Source organism: Danio rerio, chromosome 4 (assembly GCF_049306965.1).
Source record: "Danio rerio strain Tuebingen ecotype United States chromosome 4, GRCz12tu, whole genome shotgun sequence".
Lineage (NCBI taxonomy): Eukaryota > Metazoa > Chordata > Actinopteri > Cypriniformes > Danionidae > Danio > Danio rerio.
The window spans coordinates 1,526,769-1,553,993 of record NC_133179.1 but is presented as its reverse complement, the minus strand read 5'-3'; the positions used below and the strand labels follow the sequence as shown (position 1 = coordinate 1,553,993).

General features: G+C 34.5%; 2 protein-coding genes across 4 annotated transcripts in view; one reads left to right on the top strand and one right to left on the bottom strand.

Annotated features, from left to right (window-relative positions):
- mtpn (myotrophin) overlaps nucleotides 1-27,225 on the top strand; it is a 204,430-nt gene that overhangs the window by 80,857 nt on the left and 96,348 nt on the right. For 2 of the 3 annotated variants that reach the window (XM_073945856.1, XM_073945857.1), the window contains 2 exons: nucleotides 12,511-12,562; nucleotides 21,395-21,526. The gene's annotated coding sequence lies outside the window, so the exon portion shown is untranslated. Of the gene's footprint in view, nucleotides 1-12,510; nucleotides 12,563-21,394; nucleotides 21,527-24,550; nucleotides 24,719-24,835; nucleotides 24,937-27,225 lie in introns of all 3 variants that reach the window. The other variant, XM_073945855.1, reaches the window with a different exon arrangement.
- chrm2a (cholinergic receptor, muscarinic 2a) overlaps nucleotides 1-27,225 on the bottom strand; it is a 140,136-nt gene that overhangs the window by 108,206 nt on the left and 4,705 nt on the right. The gene's annotated exons all lie outside the window — the stretch shown is intronic.

Below are 27,225 nucleotides of genomic sequence, written 5' to 3'. Positions count from 1 at the left end.
AAAACCAAAATACGCTAAAATATGTTTATATTTACTAAGAAATGGCAAAAAAAAAATTAAATAGAGGGTGAACTTATTTAATCTGTTCACTGTATACTTTAATATGAAGCAGTGAGGTATATAAAAGTCTAAGTTAACGGCTCAAACTTACAGCTAAAACATATTTAAAACACACTTTACCTGTTGTGCTGGTTTTGGAATTACTTTTATTATTAATTTTTCCAATAATGATTTTAAAATAAAGCATTATGAATCACATCAGCCAGCTATTTTACATGGAAAGCTTTATATACAGTGCTTGTATGAAATGAATACACCATTTAAACATCTGTCTTTAAATTAAAACTTTCTATAGGATGCTTTACCATAATATATTTGTGTATATACAGTATATTAGATCAGTCTGTACCAAAGAGACAACTGAGCCTAATCTAACAAAATAACTTAAGATCAGGGTGCAAACGTTTCCGTGCAACATTTTCAATCAGATTTTAATTCAGATGATAAATCAAGAGAAGCATAAAAAATATTAAATGTACTTGAAATCTTGTAGTTTGTAATGTGTATTTATATTTTGTAGCACCTCATTTAAATTGAAATGTGTTGTCTTTCTATTCCTAAAGATGTTAGGGGACTAAACCTCTTAATACAAATATATACAAATACAAGTATTGAATAAAACCAAAGTGCTCCAAATTATATTTTGTAAATGGTAAAAATTTGTAACTTTTTATATAAAAAAACTAAATTTCTCCTAGACAATGTTATTAAACTGAAATTAAGATGAGAACAATAACATTTAGGTATATATAAAAACAACTGAAATAAACTCTTATTTTAATGGATATAAAACAGTTTAATAAAACCAATATATGTTGTCTATATTTACTGAGAAATGGCAAAAAAATTAAATAGAGGGTGAACTCATTTATTTTGTGCACTGTATACTTTAATATGAAGCACTGAGGTATATAAAAGTCTAAGTTAACGGCTCAAACTTACAGCTAAAACATATTTTAAACACATTTTACCTGTTGTGCTGGCTCGTAACTTAAGATCAGGGTGCAAAAGTTTGTGCATTAGTGAAACATTTTCAATCAGATTTTAATTTAGATGAAAAATCAAGAGAAGCATAAAAAATATTAAATTTAGTTGAACTTTTTTTTGTAGTTTGTAATGTCTCTATATTTTGCAACACCTCATTTAAGTGGGCTGTATGCACAGCATGTGTTTTTCAGCCAGTGATAAACTTCCGGTGAAAGCTTAATGTGACTATCTTCTATTTCATACGGTTGCTTTTACAGCATGGATGTTGTAATGTAATTACAATACATTTAGTTAAACAGACTCAAGCATTCATTTAGTTGTTCAAGTGTAAAACAAGATGAAAGACGGTGCAACCGCTAGCGCTGGCAGGATCAGCAGGCGAGCACAGAAACTTCATTGAAAATACTGGGGTAAAATAAGCTGTCGCATTTTAAAGACATGGCAGCGGGAAATGTAATTTAATGCGGTGTTTATTGTCTGGTCTGAGACCCACTTCATAACGTATATCCATCAGGCAGTGAAGATTACTGATTTTTAAAGAAATCAGACCTTAAACATGGCAATTTTATAATGGAAAGACTGTTCACCGGCTGGCTGGCTGAAATTAAAAGTCTGTGTGTATATACCTCATTCGGATAAATTGTCTTTCTATTTTCTATTTTAATGTATATATAATGGTTTAATATAACTAAAATGCACCAAAATATAGTTTATAAATGGTTAAAATTTGTATCTTTTTGTATAAAAAAGCTAAATTCTCCTTGACAATGTTATCCAACTGAAATTAAGATAATGAGAGCAATAAAATATATAAATAAAACTGTTTTGTTTTAATCTAATTTATTTTAATGCACTAAAACTGAAATAAGTTAATTAGAAAAACGTTTAGGTATAAAATATAATATATCATGTATTAGCATATATATATATATATATATATATATATATATATATATATATATATATATATATATATATATAATGCATCAAATTTAAAATATATATCATATTTTAAATGTTTTTTCATTTTAATCTAATTTATTTTAATGTACTAAAACTGAAATAAGCTATTTAGAAAAACATTTAGGTATAAAATATAATATATTATATATTAACATATTTATAAAATATATAACATTTAAAATATATAAAATAAGATATATATATATATATATATATATATATATATATATATATATATATATATATATATATATATATATATATATATATATATATATAAATGTTTTCTTGTTTTTAATCTAATTTATTTTAATGTACTAGAACTGAAATAAGTAAATTAGAAAAAACATTTAGGTATATATAAAAATGAACTCTCATTTTAATGGATGTATAACCGTTTAATAAAGCCAAAACATATTATCTATTTACATTGAAAAATGGTTAAAAATAAAAAAAGAGGGTGTACTTGTTTATTCTGTGCACTGTATACTTTGATATGAAGGAATGTGGTATAAGAAAATCTAAACATCTTTAATTAGAGAAGGAACTCAAATCCCATTAAGCAATAAGTCAAGCTTTTCTCGCTGCACTGCATCATGGGTAATGCACTTCCAGGACCACACTGTTGTCCAGAACTCACTCAGAGAAACCACATGGAATTTTGTTAACATCGCAAACTATAATTTCACAAATACTGCAGCGTTTTAGTGTTTTCAGAAAGCCTCGTAGTGTTTTCCTGCTGTCTGTTTGTGATGTAAATTTCTAGCCGTTTCATTCTAATGCCATTTCTTTGGCTGAAGGCTTTCATTTCCCTTTCAGAGCACCACTAATGGCGTAATTACAAGGCCCTCAATAAGCCGCCATATACGAAGAACTTGAACGAAAACACTGAAATCCCTTTAAAATGAAAGAATGTTACAATAAGCAGATGTAATCTGGCAGCAAAAGAACAATGCCACGTGCTGGAGTGAGACGCAAGTGCAAATCTTCAGACAAAACACAGTGATGTTTAGTAAATCTACAAAAAAAAGAAATGCTGGTCAGACTTTACAGTATTCTGATGCTAGTGAATGCTTGAAAATATAGCAATAATTAAAAAAAGAATGTTAAATTCCTTAGAGGGCTAATCGTTTTCCTTTAAATATATTGTTTTTGTATAGTCATTTATCAGTCATTCATTCATTAAACATTATTTCTAACAGTTATAACAGTTATTATATCCATGCAAATGTGTTTCCCCCAATTCCCAATCATGGGGCAGTCAGATCATGTAAAGATTTACTTTTAAAAATGAGATTTAAGTTAATGTTTATTTATTATTTTTGTTGTGAGTTTGTTTTAATAAAACAAATCATTTAAAATGTGAAGATTGCATTAATATACAAATGTAAAAAAAGAAGATTGAGGGATATAAGAAAAATATAGCAAAATATAAATAAATAAATAAATAAAAGTACAAAGGGTGCAAATTAGGATTGTTGGGCTTCATGGCTATAATGGCTAAAGGCGCTCAACCTGCCCTTGGTAATGCATGCCATAATTTTGGTGCACAGTGAAAAAAGTCCCCACATGTTTGTTTTTTTTACATCTATATGTGTTAAGATTTTACTTTTAGAAAGAAGTAACATCCTTGCAAAATAGTGATGAAACAATGACAACAACAGCTAAAGAAATAATGAAAAATGAATAAATAAATAACACACAATTAATTAAAAAACACACAAAACAAACGAGAAAGTAAAGTTCAGCTGACACAATAGTGGTTACAGGTGCACATATACTGTTGAAGTCAGAATTATAAACTCCCCTTTAATTTTTTTCTTTCTTTTTTTAAATATTTCCCAAATGATGTTTAACAGAGCAGGGAAATTTTCACAGTATGTCTGATAATATTTTTTCTTCAGGAAAAAGTCTTGTTTGTTTTATTTCGACTAGAATAAAAGCAGTTTTTAATTTTTAAACACCATTTTAAGGACAAAATTATTATCCTCTAAGCAATTTTTCTCTCAAAAGTTTACAGAACAAACCATCGTTATACAATAACTTGCCTAATTACCCTAACCTGCCTAGTTAACCTAATTAACCTAGTTAAGACTTTAAATGTCACTTTAAGCTGTGTAGAAGTGTCTTAAAGAATATCTAGTCTATTATTAGTTACTGTCATCATGACAAAGAGAAAGTAGATCGGTTATTAGAGATGAGTTATTAACACTTTTATGTTTAGAAATGTGCTGAAGAAATCTGCTCTCCTTAAAAAAGAAATTAGAGAAAAAAATAAACGGGCGAATAATTCAGGAGGATAATAATTCTGACTTTAACTGTACATACATTGGTGTTAGGTCTGGGAAAATAAAATAATATTAAAGTATTAACAGTAAGTGGTTTTTAACCTACAGCAGCGTGGCTAAAATAAAGTGAGTCCACAAGCAGAACGAAGAAAGTGACTTTTGCACGACTTTGCAGACTTTTAACCTCATTAAAAACAAAGAGTAACGCACAAATTGCACGATCTGGTGGAGAAGTGGCAGCCAGATTGTGCCAGCGTCCTCTCTCATCAAACACCATTGGACCCTTTTCATATTTCTGGGTTTCTCAGCAGCAGAAGTCGTCATAGTTGGTTAATTTGGAGTGTAGTAAATAGAAGAATACAACTAATAATTTATTTAAAATCCTATTTGCTGAAATAATGACAGAAAAACTCCATGATGGTGCTATCAAGACTTTCAGAAAAAGGAAACAATAGTGTGAGACTGATAACGGCAGCCACAAGAGAGAATAATGTAATATGCACTGTCCTGCCCCCATTGATGCTGCATTACAAACACTTCACACAAGCGGTCATTCGTTTTTTGTAATCTGATGCAAAGATTATGTAATACATACATAAATGCATTTAAATGTTTATGTTTTTTTTTACTCTTAATATTAAAGGTTTAAGATGCTGATGAGAGCTAAACGGGTCATAACAGTCTTGTGAAAAGGCTCCATAACTTTTATGTCTTCAGAAAGATCTTGAAAAAGAAACGCCGTCAAGCAATCTTTCATCAGTGTGCTCACGCGTGCTCATCCGAGAGACAAAAGCTTTTAAAAAGTTGAATTAGCAGCAGAAAGCAATCAAAACCACATAGGCGGGATATTTCATTAAAAGGAGGAGGAAAACACTCTCCGGTGGCTGAGCAACACGCACACCTGATACCATCAGAGCTTTTCTGATTTTCTGGCTCAGCCGCGGATGTCTGTGATCTAGAACAGAGCGCTGATCTCTCAAAGTCACAGAAGTGGAGCTGAATTCAGAGGCCAATAACCCCGCAGTCGGCAGCCGTGTCCTGAGGACGAGCCTCCAGGGGGCTTTTAAGCGCGATGAACAAGCCCTCCGCTCACTCAGATTAGCTCTGTACTAAAGCACTGCCTAAAGACCTCGACAAGAAAAAGGATGTTTTATTTCAACCGACGCATTTACGCAACATGTCTGATGGTGAAATATATTAAAAAAAGGACAATTCTGCTATACAATGCATGAAAATTAGGATGATAAAAATAGTAAAATGTTAAAAAAAATAACTTTAAAAACGGATATTTTAATCTAGTTTAATGTAATAAATGGACTAAAACTAAGTTTAAATAAAGCAGTAACTAATAAAAACGACTTAAACATGTAAATGCAGTAGAAGACGCAATTATGAGCTCACTTGTGTAATTTTCATTATTTTTCAAATATTTCCCAAGTAGTATTTAAAGAGAAGATTTCTCTACATGATTTTAAGTGTTATAGTTTTAATTACTAGTTTCTTTTCTCTTTGCCACATTGACAGTTCTTAATATATTACTTGTTATTTTGCAAGATACTAGTATCCGCTTGATAAGTGGTGACGTGTTGGTGACGTATGTAATACTGTTTCCGGGTCCAAGCCGCCACTCACTCAAAATCATTCGTTTATGATCACTTTTTATTCACATTAAAGTTAATTTTTTGAAAAGTCATAGTGTACACAACAATCACTGGGCTTGCTGCATCACAAATACCAAAATTTTAACAATTTATAAAAAAAATTAATCCAAATAAAATTGATCCAGCGGATATTAGGCATAGACATAAATATAAATATATATATATATATATATATATATATATATATATATATATATATATATATATATATATATATATATTATAAATGAATATTGCAACTGTGATTTTCGAAAGTATAAAATCGCTTTGTAAACGTTTATTATTACCATTTCATGAGTCTCCCCATTCAGTTGAATAGAGCGCTTGGACACGGAAGCCGATTCGCGTGACGTCACACTTAACAAGCGCATTCAGCTAAAAGTGCAATTTAAAGACTAAACTAGGTTAATTAAATAGGAAAGCTTTTGGACAACAGTGGTTTATAATCTTTTCTTAAGGGGGCTAATAAAATTGACCTTATTAATTTATTTTTTTCAATGAAAAACTAATTTAAAAACTAAAAGAAATAAGACTTTATCCTAAAGGAAAAATACAATATAATATACTGTGAAAATGTCCTTGCTCTATTAAACATCAACTCAAAAAGAATGTAATAATATTTTTAATAACTAATATTTTTGTCCTAAAGTCATATATTTACAGCTGAATATCTCTAATATAACTTTTTCATTGATTTGAGAGATTAAAAACTATAATAGAAACAGTTATATAAAAATAGCATCAGTGAAGTTAAAACATTAATCATTTAAATTGGTGATTAATTGACCTGATGTTTTACACACATTACTTAGACTTCAATAAGGTTTATTTTTTTTGTTTAAATAAGCTAATACCAAACACAAGCTATGAAAATGCTTCTGAAGCGTTTATTAATCTTGTTAGTTTCAACAGTTGGGTTAAATGATCAAATTAATAATCCAAGCAATGAGCAATTGTATCTTTATAAACTTACATTAACAAAGATGCTAAACAAAAATACAATGCTTGGAGGTATGCTTTGTAATCCTCCTATAACAAATACATGGAGGTTTATATGTAACGTTCATGGGGTTTTGCTTTGTTTATGAAAAATACATTAAATAAACTTAATAAAAGGATGCTGATATAAATATATAAAAGAAAACTATAGCAAGTGAATCGCCTGTCTGACTTTTCCATCTGACTGCTACAAATAGGGAATTAAATATCTCATATACAAGTTGATGTTTCAGAGGACAGTCAGCTTTTATTATCCCAAGCAAACACAATCTTTAGTTGTAGTGGGACTGATCAGTTTGTCTCCAGGGCGCGTCTTCGCCTGTTGCTCGGTATTTGAGCCATGTTTGGTAGTGCAGAATATTGTTTCGAACTGAGGCTTGCTTCCCGTTATCGTTTCATCTGCTCGCTCATGAGTTATTGAGCGGGTCATGGTGTTTATACAGAAAACATGTAATAAAAGCTGACGATAAAAGGAATCTCCTGCGGGTGTGGGGGCCCTCAAGGTTCAATCCTCGGCCCTTTTCTGTTTTTTTTTCCAGTCAATAGGTTAGTGGGGTTACAGGAACAATCTGCAGCCTCCGGTGTTTCCCCAAGCGGTTCAGAGATTCTGTTTTTCTCTGTTGTACCGAAGCCAGGCGACTCTGTTAACGCACTGAAGAGCAAAACACTGAGCGCTCGAGTGCATGACACTGTGTTTCAGCGGGTAAATCCAGTCCAGCACTTACTCAAACACACAGTCAGCCATTTCTACACAAATAACGGTTTTGTTCATGTCAACAATAACTAATGGAAGCTGATTGTAAACACATGTCTGCTGTATAAATTCATAGCAGGGTTTAAGACAGGGGTCCTCAAACTCAAATTGGCGAGGGGGCCATTTTAGTGACTGACAATTTATAAGAGGGCCTTTTAACATTCAAGCACAAAACCTGACATAATTGGTGCATCTTAGGACAATAGACATAACAGTTATATTTCTAGCATTACCTGTCAACAGTGATAATGCAAATTATCTAGCTAGCGCTCTGCAACTCTCACATGATCGCCCACTGAAGCTAAGCAGGGCTGCGCCTGGTCAGTACCTGTATGGGAGACAACATGGGAAAGCTAGGTTGCTGCTGGAAGTGGTGTTAGTGTGGCCAACAGGGGACGCTCAACCTGTGGTCTGTTGTGCCCCAGTATAGTGACAGGGACTCTATACTGCTCAGTGAGCGCCGTCTTTCGTATGAGTCGTTAAAACCGAGGTCCCGACTCTCTGTGGTCGTTAAAATCCCAGGATGTCCTTTAAAAAAAAGAGTAGTGGTTTAACCCCGGCATCCTGGCCAAATCTGCCCACTGGCCTTTGTCCATCATGGCCTCCTAACCCTCCCCATATCATAATTGGCTTCATCACTCTGTCTCCTCTCCACCAACCAGCTGGTGTGGAGTGCGGTCTGGCGCAAAATGTCTGCCGTTTTGTCATCCAGGTGGATGCTGCACACTGGTGGTGGATGAGGAGATCCCCCCCGATCGTGTAAATCGCTTTGAGTGTCCAGAAAAGCGCTATATAAATGTAAGGAATTATTATTATTAATATTATTAAGTCAGCACGTTCAAAGTGTCACACATCAGCTGCTGAAATATATTTGTGGTTGTTGTCTCTATGACCGAGCATTAGACACACACTCATTCTTTCACAGAGTATATGCAGTCCAAACTCCAGCTCTTTGTTTCTTGTTTTACACGTAGAAGTGGGAGTTTAAATTGCTACATTATGTCCCAACCAATTGTATTGTCCCAATAGCGTAAGAACAGCAGAAAGCAGTTTGGGTAACTTAAGTGACTTTACTGCCATTTATTCTTCTCAATATCTTTTTTTTTTTTTTTTTTGTAAAACTACAACAAAGAGAGGGAAAGTATGTACATATTTAGGTTTACTTCAACAAGTTTTATTAATACTAATTTTGATGATGTATATAGTTTTTATACAAATCTTAATAAGCTTATGAGGAAAACATATTAAATAACACCATTTGAATTTAATATTAGCAAAATTATGATATTTGTTTCAACACCAGCATAACGTGGAAGCAATGAGGAAGTATTTGTACAACAAAATAGAGGCAGTTTTAAACTCATAATAATCAAGCGACCCTTCAATATTTACAAAAATAGAGCTTTAGTAAGGGCATCACGGTGGCACAATGGGTAGCACGATCGTCTTACAGCAAGAAGGTCGCTGGTTTGAGCCCTGCTGGGTCAGTTGGGAATTCTGTGTGGAGTTTGCATGTTCTCCCCGTGTTGGCGTGGGTTTTCTCCGGGTTCTCTGGTTTCCTCCACAGACAAACACATGCGCTATAGAGGAATTGAACAAGCTAAATTGGCTGTGGTGTATGTGTGTGAATGAGTGTGTATTGGTGTTTCCCAGTGCTAGGATGCGGCTGGAAGGGCTTCTGCTTTGTAAAAACATGTGCTGGATAAGTTGGCGGTTCATTCCGCTGTGGCGACCCCTGATTAATAAAGGGACTAAGTCTAAAATGAATGAATGAGTGAGCTTTAGTAAAAATAAAGCACTTACAGACATATATTTTGACGTTTAAATCAGCCACAGAGTAATTGATTATATAAATAAAATGAAAGTAAAACCCATCTGAATGCAGTACTTTAAATGTTGACTAGGTGGCGGGTCAAAACCACAAGTGGCTAGACACGACTGCACAGAGGTGGAGGTTCAAAAATGTATGTTTTGGCAGGCCGAATCTGGTTATATTTTTGGCATCAGGTGCGGGCTGGAGGGAGGAGGAGGACCACATATTTAGTCCACATGACCTTTGCTCTGTATTACTAAACCCAACTAAACTAAACAAACATGCGGTATTGCAGTGTTCACACAAAACCAACAGTGTTCAGTCGAACTCAACACCATCCATTCCAGTCACTTTCAATGATTAATCTGGCATTCCTGATTAATCTCATGTTATATTCCACTGAATTGTTGAGTGCACTGTTGCTTTAATGTGTGTTCAGTTACAGTGTGCTGAATGTAGAGTCAGCAGGGATCAACAATCATTCATTTATTTCTCCACAGACCCGCTTGTTTTATCTCGTCATTATCACCTTTTTTCCAGGTGAAATACTAAGTTCAATCCTCTGGTCGAAACCATCAGCAATAGACACGCGGCCGTCTCTGTGCCCGTAATGAGGCGGTGGAGGAAATGAGCGGGCGAACGTGCGGAGGTGTAATAGATGGAGAGAGTGGAGAGTGCGAGGAATCTAAATGTTTCTGTGTTTGGGTCTCGGGAGGGTCTGCCGTCCTGTAGAGCCATTCACACACTCGCGTCCATCTGTTTTCCTGCTGGTTCACCTGCATGCAGACACACTAACAGCTGTTCGCTCGCATCGCATCGTGTGTATCGATCGTATCCCATCATACTCCACATAAACACAAGTGCATCTACAAACACATGCTCAATCCTTTTTGGCACTCCTTAAGGGATGATGTAGCGACATATAGCATTGCACCAACCTGATTTCACCAAGTATCAGGACGTGTTCCTGGATTAAGATCTGTAATGATCCTGGAACAACATTCCAATCAGCCAATCAGAATTAAGAATTGGGTTTAGGCACTTCTACATGATTGTTATCCAGCTATTATTCCTCTTTGTTTTTTGGGAATAATTTACAGTTATGGTTGGGTTTATGGGGAGGGAATAAGATGCTGTTCCAGGATCAACACAGATGTTCAGGATCGCATTGTATTTGCCCAAATAATGAGGTGCTATAGCAAGCAATTTGGTTTTCTGCACCAAATGCAATACTACGCAACAGATATTTTTTATTTGAATATTTATTTGGCAGGGACAGTGTATATTAATTGGCATTGCTGCAAATGCACTAGTGTAAGCCAAAAGGCTATTTTTTATCCATTGTCCCTGGACAGAGGTTAATATTGTCACCCTAAAAACAATACAAATACTGTATAATACAATGAACTAAGCATAACTAAGAAGCACTGAAATAGACATTGCTATTATATATATATATATATATATATATATATATATATATATATATATATATATATATATATATATATATATATATATATATATATAATACATATAATATAATATATAAAAAAATCAATAAAACACCAACATTATGTAAAGGAGATATGAGTTAAAAACCAGCCATTCATTTAAATATCAGCCACTCCCCTGCCAATGAAATGATAAATGTTGTAATCTAATTAATGCAACTTATTTAACATCATTAAAAGTAAATAAGCTTAGTGATGTTGTTGGTTGCACTGAGTCGCAGTTTTTACGTGAAGTTTATTTATAAACAAATTTCGAGAGAATCATGTGCTTATGATTGTTCACAGCTGTTTCAGCATTAGCTCATGACCAATTATCCAATCAGACGATTCCTAACTCACTATAAATAACCAGAGTTTTCTTATCTCAATATCTTCGTCATTAAGAACCCCCCCCCCATCCAACCCTACTTTCCCTCCTTTCAAACGGGGGACACGGTGGCCAGTGATTAGCACTGTTGCCTCACAGCAAGAATGCCCTTGGTTTATTTCCTCTCCAAACCAAGCGACATTTCTGTGCGGAATTTTGCTCGTTCTCCCCGTGCTCGCGTGGTCCTCTGATTTCCTCCCACAGTTCAAAATCAAGCACCCTAAACATTTAATCCAAAATATTTATAGCCAAGCTCTGAGTACACCGTCTCAGCATCCCTATGTGACACTTAGCTACAAATAAGCATGGGGGGAGTCATCGAGATCTAACTGAACTCAAACTCCCCTCTCGCCCTGCAAAGGGAGGGAGCCCAGGGCTCGAGGATTTTATATGCTCAGGGCTTTCTCCAGGGATAGCATGCCAAACAAGCATTATTATCAATCATCAGCTAAGTGTGAACTCTTGACATTCATTTTCAAATCATTTTTTAGTTGTATTATTTAGATTGAGAAGAAGATTTGAGAGACTTTGAGTGGTTGGAGACTTTACAGCTTGTGTCTCGGTTACTCTGGCAAAAACAAAGCATCTGCTTGTGTTTTAAAGTCTTGTCAGATTAGACTTCTGAGATAATATATATATATAAAGTGTACATGGCATTGTGCTTTGAGTGTATTAATTATATCCCATCATACGCCACATAAACACAAGTGCATCTACAAACACATTCTCAATTCTTTAAGGGATAATGTAGTGAGGACATGTAACACAGGACAGGATCCCAGCAATAAGCAATGTGGCTGAGGCAGTACCAACTTTTTATATGTGGATCAAAGAGATTGGTAGGAGTCATGTTTATGAGTATATTAGATATGAGAAACTGGGACAAACATCTAAACATTACCAACACACATAACTAATGCAACTCAACTGGGTCTATTTAAATTGGGTATTCTGTGTCATATACTATGTCAGACAGCTCAGTACTACAAAAGAGGCTTTCAGAAAGTAGCATTGCAAATTTGTTGAAATATTTCATGCACAGACTGCATTATTATACACTAATTAAGTAAAAAGCATAATGCGGGATATTTCTTCTGTTTTCAGCTCATCTAGTGTCATGGAGAAGCAGCAGTTTGAAGAGAATCTGACAGAGCAAGTAAGTTTAATTTAGTTAGGCCTGTGAATACATGGTTAAATACTTTCACTTAGATATGCATTTTTACAAAATGCAGTTTATCAAAAAGCACACTGGAAAAACAAATAAAGAACTAAAAATCAGGTGCAAACATTAAAAAAACTTTTAACATTGGAACTCTAGACACTAAAACAGCACTAAAATAAACTAGCTTTTTTCTCCAAAAATTTTGGGTGTATACAGGGTGTCCACGGGCTCTTAAAAAGTCTTAAATTTCAAAAACAAGATTTTGGGCCTTAAAAAGTCTTAAATTCACAAAAATATTGTGGATCTTAAATCATTTTAAATAGGTCTTAATTTAAAGTTGTCCAAGTAAAGTTGCGTAATCTGCCCAACACCCGTCCAATCACCCACAATTCATATGAATAATTATATTTATATATTGCAAATGATGTTTATTTGCAACGGCTGTTAGACATTTTACAGCAAATTCTCTTAATTAAATTCCGTGATCAGGAAAATAAAATTTAAACAATTACACAATTTTTCATGATGATAACAGCAATATATCCAGCAATATATACCAAAACTGTTTACAGAAGTAAGTGTGAAGTGGACATAATATTTATAAATAGGCATGAAACTTAAGCTTTTATAAACTGAAAAAAAATTAATATGACTAGTTTTCTTGTTTTTACTCATTGAAATATGTGGTTAAGACATAACTGGTCTCGAAAGGGTCTCAAGTCCTAAATTTGACTTGATGAAACCTGCAGAAAGCCTGATGTAAGATTTTCACAAAACTAAATTGACTCGCATCATATTACTAGGAATATAGTCACTTTAATGGGATATGCTGTTTTTATTTTTACATTTCTGTATTCCACCTATATCTTTAAAGTTATTTGAAACAATGTTGACATTTAATGTGCTATATATTTATATAAATGGTTTTTAAAAATTGTCTTTGATGCAGACAACACTTATAATAATAATAATAATAATGAAGAATTACATTTATTACTGAATAAGCATCAACTACTGGAAATCTTGCACTGTCAAATCAATGGACGTAAAAGTATATTGTGTTTCCCTCTTAATATAATTATATAAAAATTTGTGACCAAGATCATAAAACAATTTGATGTTGCATGGGTATATTTTAGGCAATTTCCAAAAACATATTGTGTAGATCAGAGTGATAGATTTGTCTTTTATGGCAAAAAATCATTGGAATATTAGATAGAGATCATCTACCATGAAGACATTCAGTCAATTTCCTGTTGTAAATATACAAAAACATATTTTAGTAGGTATTATGCTTTACTAAGCTCTTAATTTGGACAACTTTAAAGGTGATTTTCTCAACATTTATTGAATAAATACATTTGCAATATTTTGAAGCCTCGGTATTTTCATATATATATATATATATATATATATATATATATATATATATATATATATATATATAGGCAATGTCTTGCCCTCACCCAGCAAATCATCAACACATAGCTTATTTATGAAGTTTTAAATTCAGAAAAATCTCACTCGTGACTGCATGGTTTTGTGGTCTGGGGTCACATATTGTAAAAGTCATTTAATAGTCATTTAATAATTTGTAACATGTCTCTGTTTTCCCTCAATCCAAACTTTAGCCAATGTTTGAGAGTATACATTTGCTATCTGTTCTCAGTTTTACCTGTTCTCCTTCAGTCCACTGTCTGTTTTGGGAACAGTCTGTCCTGCTGCTACAGGTCTAAAGATAATCTGAATCTCATTTACTCTGCAAGACGGACAGTAAGGCCGAATATCCAGACAAGGATCCTGCCAGAGCCAGAAATGTCTGCCTATGAGTGTGTGTGTGTGCTTGTTTTTATAACCCAGTGGGGACTTTTTACCTAAATGCACACAGGCTCATGGAGACCGAAATTGAGATGCCCACAGGTAAATAATACTTATAAATCAGCTTGAAAATAAATAGTTATAAATTACATGCTTATAAACCAGACAGAATAAAGTATTTTGAAACTTTAATTTGGGTTTAGGGCTAGGGTTATATAGAGAGAATATACGCTGTAAGAAATGCTGGCTTCCATGCAGTGGATTTGTGTTCAGTAGGAGTTAAGTTGGCTTTTACAAATTTAAGTGGGTTAATCATGAAACAAATAAGATGTTGCAAAAAAAAACTATGTTGTTTCAGCTCATTTAAAATTCGTCGTTTGAACAAAATGCAAACGTCATTTTGGATTGTTCGGTTTTTATTGTTTTTTTAATAGAAGAATTTTAGCATCTTGACATCTTTGAGAATCTCCACCGGGATATAAAGATGTGTGTGTATTGATTGCTGTAAACGCACTGGGAAAACTGTTGATGACCTTGTGTTGGGTCGCGTCCAGCTCTGTTAGCCTACTTTATGCACTTTAAATGAAGGATGAACGCCAGCCATGAATACAGATGCCACACACACTTGATCCTGATCCAAGCTAGTCTTAAGCCAGCCTTATTGATCATTCCACTCGTTTTATAGCTCAACCAATCACGCACACACACACCTTTATTGTGTACTTGATCTTCCGGGCTTATCAATAATCCAATTTAAAGGCAGTTGAAGAAAACGTAGGGAGTTGGATATGGGCTCAGTGTTTGTGCGTTTCTATATGCTGAACTCTGAAATCCAGACAAATAAAGGGTGTATTCTTACGGTGTTTGTGTAGCACAGCGCGGCTTTAAAGATGTAAAACAGGCGTCTCTGAATCTAAACATTCTCCTGTCGCTCTTCTGATGTTGCGCACTAGTTAGGGATAATGTATCTGAGCAGCCTCCAGAAGAAATTAAATCACACCGCAGCTTCTGCACATTGTAAAAGCGATCCCCCAATTCAGATTTGATTAGAGTTTGCAGGAACTGGAATGGCACTCTCGTATTTGGGCCTGTCGTGTTTACGCTGGCTTATATGTGGCCTTTCTGCTGAATTACTGCGCCTGTGTGTTTGATTTGTTTAAACAGTGGAAGTTGTGCGGATGAAAGACAGACTGGGCTGTTTTCGCTGATATCTGGCTGTGTGTTGCATATGTGGGAGCTGCAGAAATGCCTGAGTTTCGTGTTTGCGTTTAATTTCATATGAGGATTCGCATGTCAGCTCGTCTGATGTACACTGAAATTACTTTGTGTTCGATAAAGAATTGTCAGGTCTGAAACTCTCAGTGTTAGCAAATGCAGAGGAGAACCAATGCAATAGTCTGTCATTGGGGGAAAATGCATGCAAGTGTGCAAGAATTTTATTTATCTGTTTGAAGAGCTGTCTCACGATTTATACACAGCTTGTTTGGCTTGCTGTCTCAGGAGAGAGCCCTAAGCTCAAGGGATCCTCGGGCCCAGGGCTCCCCCCTTTTGCAGGGCGAGGGGAGATTGAGCTCAGGTTGATCTCAAACTCCCCCGCTGCTGATGCCAAGGAGGACATTAGGAAAAAGATATACGCCCCTTTCACACGGGGCGTCAGCGTCTACGCTTCCCATTCACTTTGAATGGGTGACGTCAGCCGTTGCAGAACTGCATTGTGGATCCGTCGGCGCCGCTTCATAGGCGTTGCTCGCTGCAGAAGTTGGGACTAGCTCAACTTTTCAAGCACCGATCTTAAGCGTCAGCCAATCAGAACGCTGTATGCAAATACACCAGCTAGACAGTGGCCTATTGCTGACTGAATTTCATTGGGTGACGCTGCTATAATGATCGCTGAAGTAAAAAAAAGTCTGATTATTATTTATTATTAGAGATGTATAATAAGATCATTTATAAGTACTAATAAACATCCAATATCTTAACAATAAGCAAGTAATAAGCCACTAGTTAATAATTGGAATTAAAATGAACTATAATTTTATGCAGCTACAGTGCTCAGCATAATTGATTACACCACATTTTGGAAGTTGATAATTTTGTCCCATTTCTCAGTGGATAATAATATATGTAATCGATTATAATCTATATTAATATATTCTGGTGCATCTGAGCAAAACAGATTTATTAAACACATTTATTATTTATGAAAATATTATTTTAGTCACTGAAGTTCTTTACAAATAGAAAGATAATCATGCAAAATGTTGCAATAAAGGCTCAAATTTAAACAACATTATATATATATATATATTTCTCTTTGCTATTTTTGTAATATTTTATTTTATATATTTCCCAAACATATACATTTACTCATTTTTTAACAGTTATGTTGTTAGATAAGCTCCAGATTTGGCCTAATATATGCACACATATAGTATTGTAAAGCTTTCTGTAGGAAATAATATGTAAATGTGAAATTTGTGAGGGAGGGGATGTCAAAATCAGAGCTTTAGTAAGGGCATCATGGTGGTTTAGTGGTTAGCACTGTTGTTTCACAGCAAGAAGGTTGCTGGTTTGACTCCCGGCTGGGTCAGTTGTCATTTCAGTGTGGAGTTTGCATGTTCTCCCTGTGTTGGTGTGGGTTTCCTCCGGGTGGTTTGGTTTCTACCCCCACTGTATGCGCTATAGGAGAATTGGGTAAATAAAATTGGCCATAGTGTATGAGTGTGTGTGTGTGTGTGTGTGAGAATGAGTGTGTATGGGTTTTTCCCAGTACTGGGTAGCAGCTGGAAGAGCTTCCCCTGTATAAAACAAATGCTGGATAAGTTGGTGGTTCATTGCACTGTGGTGACCCCTGATAAATAATAGACTAAGTTGAAGGAAAATGAATGATTTGTGAGGGGTGAACTCAGCACTGTTGGAGAACTCACAGCCTGCTCAAAGTTTCAGAGATGATAAAGGATTTTGATTGTTTGTTTTTAGCGAGAACTGCTCCTTCAAATGAACATTAACAGCGGATGTGTTGCAATATCATCTCCTTTCATTAAGCGTCAGAGTGTGAACGTAACATGAGAGGGCGATTCACTGATGCACAATCACCTCCAGGTCCCTTAAACATACACGCACACACACACACACACACACACACACACAGAGTTTTGTCTGTCCTGTCAGATCAGCTCGTGTCTGACAGCGTTTGGTGCCTCTGGAGTTCTGCACTGAGAATATCAGATGCGAAATGTAGAAAAATCCCTCAAACACGCCGTGTCGCACAAGCCGAGGAATCACCAGAGTGTGTCAACAGACTGACTTCTCTCTCACACACACACACACACACACACACGTTTTATCTCTCTCTTTCTCTCAAACACACACTGGTTACTTCAGTGTGTGCCATTTAAGACAGACGCCCGTGGGGGAGAGAAGTGTGTGTCACCACTCTGAATGTCATGAAGTGTGTGTGTGTAAGTGTGTGTTTGTGCTTTGCCCCTGTTGGTTCTGGGGTCAAGCTGCTCATGGGAAAATAACTGTGTATAATCTTCCTTCTTTACTGTCAGATTGCGAGTATCATGCGCATACAAACACACACACACACACACAGATACACACACAGATAGATACACTTTAAGCTCCCGCAGGGATGTAAAATCACAAATGAGATTTTTTTTTATCTCAGTTATATCTCCAAACCTCTCTGGGTGTCTTCTGTATGTTTTAGATAGTGTATATATTTGACTAAACATAAAAAAAATGTCAAATAAATGTTGAAATATGTGGCAAATTATCATAATAAATCATAATTCTATTAGTGTTATTATTAAATGTTTATGTAATTTTGTTCCATTTCAATTTTTGGTTTCAAGTTTGTTAATTTCAATGCCCATACATTTTTTGTATTACTAAAAATCATTCTTAATCTAAATAAACCTGTAATAAATGTTTAATAAAAACAGATATCTTTATTTATTTTTTTAAAAAGATTATAAAATTTTCACCCTACCCAACATTACCAAAAAACATTCAAATTACAATGCTATATTATTATAATTTAATAGTATAACAACAAAATGTATAAACATCACAATTTTACAAATATAAACTTATAAAAAAGTCTTTATTTTTTCAATACACATGCAATATTTTAAAATATTAAAAACTATAATATAAATATCAATTAATTTTAAAATAAATAAACTTAAAATAAGTTAAAGAAAAATATATGCTTTTTTTAAAAAAACTATTGAAATACTACCCTACCTAACAAAATTACTAAAACATTAAAAATACAATGATGTACAGTATATTATAGTTTTATAGTATGAAACAAGAATTCAATACTCATGCATAAAAAAATAATTCTAAACTAAATCTAAAACCAAATAATCCTGAAATAAAACTGAATTAAAAATATATGCTTATTTATTTTTTAAAAACTATTAAAAGGACACCTTACTCAACAGAATTACTAAACATTAAAATTGCATTGAGATATGTAGTATAAAACAACTTTGCAAAACGTTTTAACTTTCAAAATGTAAAGTATAAAAAAGATGTCCTTATTTATAAAAATCTACTAAAATGACACCCTACCCAACCAATTTTGTACACGTAATTATTTTCAGTATATTTTCTTAAATGTTGAAAAATATAATAGGTATCAGCTAAATCTTAAACAGATAAACCTGAAATAAATGTTTAATAAAAAAGATATCCTTATTTATAATTATCTATTAAAATGACACCCTACTCAACAAAACTACTAAAACATTAAAATTACAATTATGAACGGTATATTATAGTTTTATAGTATAAAACATCAATGATAAATATCACTGTAAAGTTTAAAAATGTATTTGTTATTTTCAATGCACTTGCATAATGAATAAAAAATATATGCTTATTATAAATATGATTAAAATGGCACCCTACCTCAACAAAATTTTTAGAAGTTTAAAAATTGGTTTGTTATCTTTAGTATTCACTTAATTTGCACATGTATTACATATTATAAATATTTTTTCTGAAGGCAAATAAAACTGAAATATTAAAAAAGATATTCTTATTTATAAAAAAATATATATTTAAATGATGCCCTACCCAAAATGTGTTAAAATGTGTTGACATACCTAGTATAAAACATTAAAACTTTAAAAATGTATTCATAATTTTCAATACCCATGCATTTTTTAATATTACTAGAAACTATAATATTGTTTAAAACTATAATATCAGTATCATAGGTATCAGCTGAATCCAAAACAAAATAGTGCTAAAATATTAGTTTCATTAAAATATTTACTGCTTTATTAAAAAAAACTCCTAAAATGACTCAAACCTACTCAACAAAATTACTAAAATATTAAAATTGCAATAAGATATCTAGCATAAAACAACATTGCAAAACATCGAAACTTTAAAATAGTAAACTTTAAAAATGTGTTTATTAATAATATTAAAAACTATCAGTATCATTAGTATTAACTAAAACAAAACAATGCTAAAATACATGTAATAAAAAGTATATGCTTATTTACTAAAAACTATTAAAATGACCCAAATCTACCCAACAAAATTACTAAAACATTTAAATTGCATTGAGATATCTAGTCTAAAACAGCAATGCAAAATATCGAAACTTTAAAAATGTATTTATTAATAGTGATTATATAGTTTTTTTTTTATAGTAATTATTATAGTAATATAGTATTATTATAAATAGTATTTATTAATATTATAAAACAAATATAATATTCAAAAAACTATGAGTATCATAAATATTGGATAAAAGATAATAATGCTGAAATAATAGTTTAATTAAAAATATATGCTGCTTTATTAAAAAAAACTTCTAAAATTACCCAAACCTACCCAACAAAATTACTAAAACATTTAAATTGCATTGGGATATCTAGCATAAAACATCGAAACTTTAAAAATGCATTTGTTATTTTTAATACCCATTCATTTTTGTATTACTATAGTTTTTTAAATAGTAATTATTATAGTAATATAGTATTATTATAAATAGTATTTATTAATATTCTAAAAAAATATATTCAAAAAATGAATGAGTATCATTTATGAGTATCATAAATATTAGCTAAAAGAGAATAATGCTGAAATCATTTAATTAAAAGATATACACTGCTTGATTAAACAAACTCTTAAAATGACCCAAACATACACAACAAAATTACTAAAACATTCAAATTACATTTACATTTAGTCATTTAGCAGACGCTTTTCTCTAAAGCGACTTACAAATGAGGACAAATTACAATGAGATATCTAGCATAAAACAATGCAAAACATAGAAACTTTAAAAATGCATTTATTATTTTTAAACCCCATGCATCTTTAATATTATTAGAAACTATATTATTAAAAACTATAATATCAGTATCATAAATATTAGCTAAACCTAAAACAAAATGATGCTGAAATAATAGTTCAATAAAAAAAATGCTGCTTTATTGAAAAAAACTCATGACCCAAACCTACCCAACAAAATCAGTAAAACATTACAATTGCATTGAGATATCCAGTGTAAAACAGCAATGCAAAATATCGAAACTTTAAAAATGTATTAATATGTTCAATATCCATGCATTATTAATAATATAAGAAACTATAATATTATTAAAAACTACAATATGAGAATCATAAGTATAAGCTAACAGATAATAATGCTGAAATAATAGTTTAATAAAGAATATTTGCTTATTTATTTTTTAAAAACTCTTAATATGACCCAAACATACACAACAAAATCACTAAAACATTAAAGTTGCAATGAGATATCTGGTATAAAACAACAATGCCACTTTTAAAACTGCACACTTTAATTGAGAGCGTATCTCAAATTAATATTTAGTTGTCTTTTCTCCGCCCACAGTTTTGGACCCCGGATCCCCCTCGTGACCCGAGCGGCTCCACATTAATTATTTTCCAGCTCTGTATTCCTCCAGCAACTGACTCATTTGTGTCTGCTTTTTTTTTATTTCTCCTCAGGGGAAACATGAAACAAAGTTGCTGCATAACGCGAGTGAGAACAGCATTAAGTCTCTTGAGCTGTGAACGAGCAACATCTGAGCAATAACACTTTCCTTCCTCTGGGCTGAGCTCTACGGGCTCCAGAAAACAGTAAGTACATTTGCATATCTTTTTCATTTGTCTCCCTTTGTGGAACAAATGACGGAGGTTTTGCAGACCTGCTGTGAAGCTGATGAGGTGCAGGAGACAGTGTGAGAGATCATTAAAGCAAGAGTTCAGCCAAAAACCAACATTTTACCATCACATTCGCTTACATCTGAGAGAAAATACTGTAGCAGCTGCTGTCGTGTGCTAAATGTCTCTTTGTGTTCTACCAAATATCATATTGGTTTCAGATAACATGAGGCGTATGAGCAAATGATTACATTATTGTCATTTTATTAACCCAGGCTCATTCTGAAAACGTACCCCTGTATATATTTCTGGAGAGTGCCAAATGCATGCAGGGGCTACATTTTTATTATTATTATTATTATTTTATTATTTTTATTTTTTTCACATCTCAAATTTCTCTCGTGCAAATCATGCTTGTTGTTCTCACGTAAATCCACTAGAGGCCGCTGTCGACTGACTGACTGACTGACTGACTGACTAACCAATTGACCTTCCAACCCTCCTCCTTCACATGTTGTGTTTTTTAGCTCATTGTTTTGTGGGAGACTAAGGCCCCGTTTAAACTAGTGCATTTTAGTTTTAAAACTGAGTTTTAGATCAAAAACGATCCGCGTCCACACTAGTGTTTCACCTCCCGTCTCTGAACATATCCCCGTCATCACTACGCCACCAATAACGTATATCACGTGACCATTCGCGCACTCTGGGAATGAAAACAGCCTCTTCAGCGTTTTCAAAACGCTCCGTTTTCAGCGCTCGAGAACTCCGGCGTAGTGTGGATGGATGGCGTAACCGTAGCAAAACTTAAGCGTTTTAAAACGAAAACGCATTAGCGTAAATGGGGCCTAAGTGTGTTTGTCGGCTGTCAACCTTAGCTAGTGTTCTGGAAGAATGAGTTTATTTGAGACCTGAATAAAGTGTTTTGGTAGCTCTAGTGCTTTTTGAATGTGAAATGAACTGCTTTGCCAAGTTGGGCTGCAACTAACGATTATTTTAATAATCAATTAATCTGTCGATTATTTTTTCGATTAATTGGATTTAAAAAACAAAAACAAGAAAATAATTCATTTCCAACCCTTTATTCAAAAAAGCTCATCCCTGGGCTGTTATAATAATAATAATAATAATAAAAACTAACTTGTTTTGTTCTGTTTTCAATCCAAATATCTAAATGTTTTTAAATGAAGATACATACTAGACACATGAAATAGCATAATAAATCACTTAACCTCAAAATTAAGTCGTTGTTTGCTTAAAAAAAGCTAAATTATTTGCCAATGGGGTAAGAAAAAATATGTTAATAAGATATAATCTCAAATAGAAGTTTTCAGCATCACTTCATTTTCTCATGCCATTTTTCTTGTCTGGTCTTGATGTGAGATTTTTTAGATATTTAAACTGGAAACCAGACAAGTAAGAAGTAAGAAAAGTTTTCTGCAGTGCAGCTATACATGACAACAGATGGAAAAACGAAGGATCTAAAAAAAAAAGCTAGACTTCCTTGTGTGTTTTACAAACTCTAAATGTCTTGTGTTACTAGTACTTGTGTGTATTTACATGTCTAAAATATAAATTAAGCATTAGGCGGTTAAAATGCTGCATAATTGTGATAATATGACACGTCTTTCAGCGGAGTTAAGTGGGTTTTGTTTTCGAAAAGAAAAATAATGAAAAAAAGAAGCACTTTTCCGTTGGTCCCTTATGGTGCTTTCACACTTGGTTCATTTGCCTGGACCGTACCCAAGTTCGATTGTCTCCCCTTGCCACCTCCTCGGTTGGTTTGTGTTCCCACTGTCTTTTTTCCTTCTGAACCCCGGCACGCTTGCGTCATCGAGCTGCTGTTTTGTTTACAGCCGTTGCTAGGTGACAGTCAAGAAAGCAAGCGCCGAAATGGAAAGACATCCGCACATCGCGGTCGCTCTGCTTTAACTGAAGCTTTTGGTTTTGGACATACAGAAGGCGACTCGCATCCATCTACCGCAAACATATTATAAACATTCAGAACATCACACAGCGTCTGCAGGAGCTGTTTTTGGAGGAGACAATCAGATATCACTGTGTATCACTGACACTGTGTTTGACCTGGCTCAGTCCCGCGCGTCACCAAGGTATTAAACGTGACACAGACACAAACACACACACACGAACGTTATGAAAATGAGTTTGTTGTGCAGTTTTCGGTTCACTTCTGTTATTTGATACGATTGCATTCACATCAGAAGTGAACCATACCAGAGTTCGCATTAACCGGACCCCAGACCACCTCTTTCAGGCGGACTCAGTTACAGTTCATGGGTTCGCACCCAAGTTCAGAAGACACGTTCACACTAGCTAAACGTACCGTACTATGACATCAAATGAACTCAGGTGCGGACTAAAAGTGCTAGTGTGAAAGCACCCTTACTGAAGCTCTGCTCAGCTCAAGCTCTCCCGGCTAAACGCATTTTGAGACCGCTTAAACAGAGCAGTGCTCGTAATATCGAGCGGAAAAAAAGTAAAAGACAGCTGTGAAACATATCCTGCTTTGCCTTTTTGTAGAAAACATAGATCTTTTTAGGGTAAGAGTTTTTTTAGTTAATGCCGTTTATCACCTATTGTGTCAGCAATACCGAAAACAAAACCACCTTAGTCCCGCTGTCAGCGCCAGACACAAACACCAGCACCAGGGACTTTACGGTTCTTACTTCAAAACAGAACAAAAGTAAGATTCTGTAGTGATTCTTCCGCATCATCCCTGTCTTCTTTGAGCCGCTGAATTCTGTATCAGTGCGCAAGAGACGGAGAGAGGCCGTGTTCACTCCGCCCAGTGGTGGGCTAAAGTGTGTCACGCAACACAACGAATCGATCATGCAAACGCTTTTAGTAATCGATTTTTATCATTTTAATCAATCCGTTGTTGCAGCCCTTTCGCCAAGCTAAAAAGTCGGTTAGGAGAATTGTGTGAAGACTTTTGCTAAAGTGTAGAGAAATGTGTCCTAGCGTCTGTAAAAACTGTTACAGTGCATCATCCTGTGCATTGGAAAGACATTGCAAAACCACAACTCTTGAAGCACAAACCCAGGCCTCGCCGCTTCACTCGGATACAAACTTCCACAAGAGCGAAGAAAATATGGTCACAATTTCCATTTCATGCCAACTTTAACAGATTCATCTCCAAGCTATAGTTCGGTGAGCACACACACACACACACACACACACACACACACACACACACATATGCTCTGGCTTTCAGAGTACTTGAGATGAGGACCTGCAGAAATGATTTGATGATTTTAAACTCAGCAGATGTTCAGATCAGACGCTCGATGAGTTTCTTCCTCTCCTCTCATTTATTTTCTATTTACTTTCTCTGATCGACAACTAGTGCTGCAAATAAACCTGGAGCAGTGAGTACTGCACACACACACACACACACACGTTTCGCTGGTTTATGACTCTCTGTGGGTATAATTTATTTTATTGTTTAAAAATCTCTTAACTAAAGAACAATTTAATTTTGAATGTGGAAATTTCATTATACACATTTGTCCTCATAAATCACTAAAACCAGAACACACACACACACACATCCTAACACATACTCACACACAAAGTATTCAAGGCCAACTTATTGAAAAGTGTGTGTGTGTGTGTGTGTGTGTGTGTGTCTGTCTGTCTGTCACTGTGTTGCGGTTTTAATGTTTGTGTGTGTATGTGTGTGTGTCTGTGTTTAAGTGAGTGGCACTGTTTGTGTGTGTTTGAGTGTCACTGTTGTGGTGTTAACGTGTTTGTGTGTGTGTGTGTGAGTGAATGTCACTGAGTTGCAGTGTTAATGTTTGTGTGTATGTGTGTGTGCTTAAGTGAGTATCACTGTTTTGTGGTGTTTGTGTGTGTTTGAGTGTCACTTTGTTGTGTTAATGTGTGTGTTATCGTTTGTATGTGTGTGTGTGTGTGTGTGTGTTACTGTTGTGTTAATGTGTGTGCGTTTGAGTCATTGTGTTGTGTTTTTGATGTGTGTGTGAGTGTCACTGTTCTGGGGTGTTAACGTGTGTGTGTGAGTGTGTGTGTGTGTGTGTAAAAGATGTTAAGGCAAGTGTGTATGATAGCAGACTCTAAGTGTGTGTAATGTGTGTGTGTGTGTGTGTGGATAACAGTCAGAGAGTTTCTTAATAGCAGAGTCTCTGTGTGTGTGTGTGTGTGTGTGTGTGTGTGTGTGTGTGTGTGTGTGTGTGTGTGTGTGTGTGTGTGTGTGTGTGTGTGTGTGTGTTTGAGTGAGTGTCGTTGTGTTAACATATATGTGTATGTTTGAGTGGGTGTCACTGATGTGGTGTTAATGTGTGTGTGCGTGTGTGTTTAAGTAAGTGTCACTGTGCTGTGGTGTTAATGTGTGTGTGTGTACATGTGTGTGTCTGTTGTGATGTTAATGTGTGTGTACATGTGTGTGTTTGAGTCTCATTGTATTGTGGTGTTAACGTGTGTGTGTGTATTTCTGTGTCTTTGAGTGAGTGAGTGAGTGAGTGAGTAAGTGTAACTTTATTGTGGTGTTAACGTGTGTGTGTGTTTGTGTATGCGAGTGAGTGAGTGCAACTGTGTTGTGGTGTTAATGTATGTGTGTATGTGTGAATAACAGATGTGAAGGAGAGTGTGTTTGATAGCAGACTCTGTGAGTGTGTAAAGTGTGTGTGTGTGTGTGTGTGTGTGTGTGTGTGTGTCAGGAGATGCTGTCAGTCAGTTTGACAGGGTCTCAGCAGTCCTGTTAGCACTTCTAAATGATTTCAACTGCAACTCCATAAACATTAATCAGTGAAACAGCCTCACGCTGCCATTAAACACAGCCTGCTGTAAAGCATCCTCTCACCCGGGCCTCATGGGTAAAGGGCTGTTTTAAAAGGTCATTATTGTTCAGTGGGTGTACTAGAATAGGTGTTAGCATGCTTTAAAGTTCAACAAACATGTTATTACCACTCATACTGTACATTACTGCAGCTCCTCTATCCGTTCCTGCCTGATCTGAATCACTCCTATCGACAGTTTTCACATTTGCAGGTTTCTCAGCAGCAGAAGTCGTCATAGTCGGTAAACTCAGAGCGCGGTGAACGGGAGAGTATCACAAATGCATTTGCTCAAATAATAAAAGAAAACTGCATGATCATGTTTTCACGACTTTCAGAAAAAGAAAGAAATTTTGTAAGACTGATGATGGCATCCAGAAGAGAGAATATTAAATATCAATACAAATATCAAATCTACCGTCCTGTCTGTAGATGCTGCATTACTTACACCACGCATAAGCACTTCATTTATTTATTTTGGTATTTGATGCAAAGACTGTATAATACAAAGTATAGCTTTATAAATGCACATACAATGAAAAAAGATATTAAAAACTTAAGGAGTTAAGATGCTGATGCATCATCACCATCTTGTGAAAAGGGCCCATTGAGTTTCTCTTGATCCAAAGCCCCGCCTTCAAAAGAAGCCAGAGTGCTCTCATTGGTCAGTGAGCCATCGCTAGGCCCACATGGAATCTGTGCGCGCAGAATTCTGCAGATTTGTAGCCCATCATTGATTCTGTTTGTTTACCTGAGTAAATGTGTGTAAATCTATATTTATTCAGTTTTTAATGAATTTCAGGAGTATTATTGACTAATATGAACATGTTCATCTGATTTATGTACAATGCAGTTTGTGCAGTC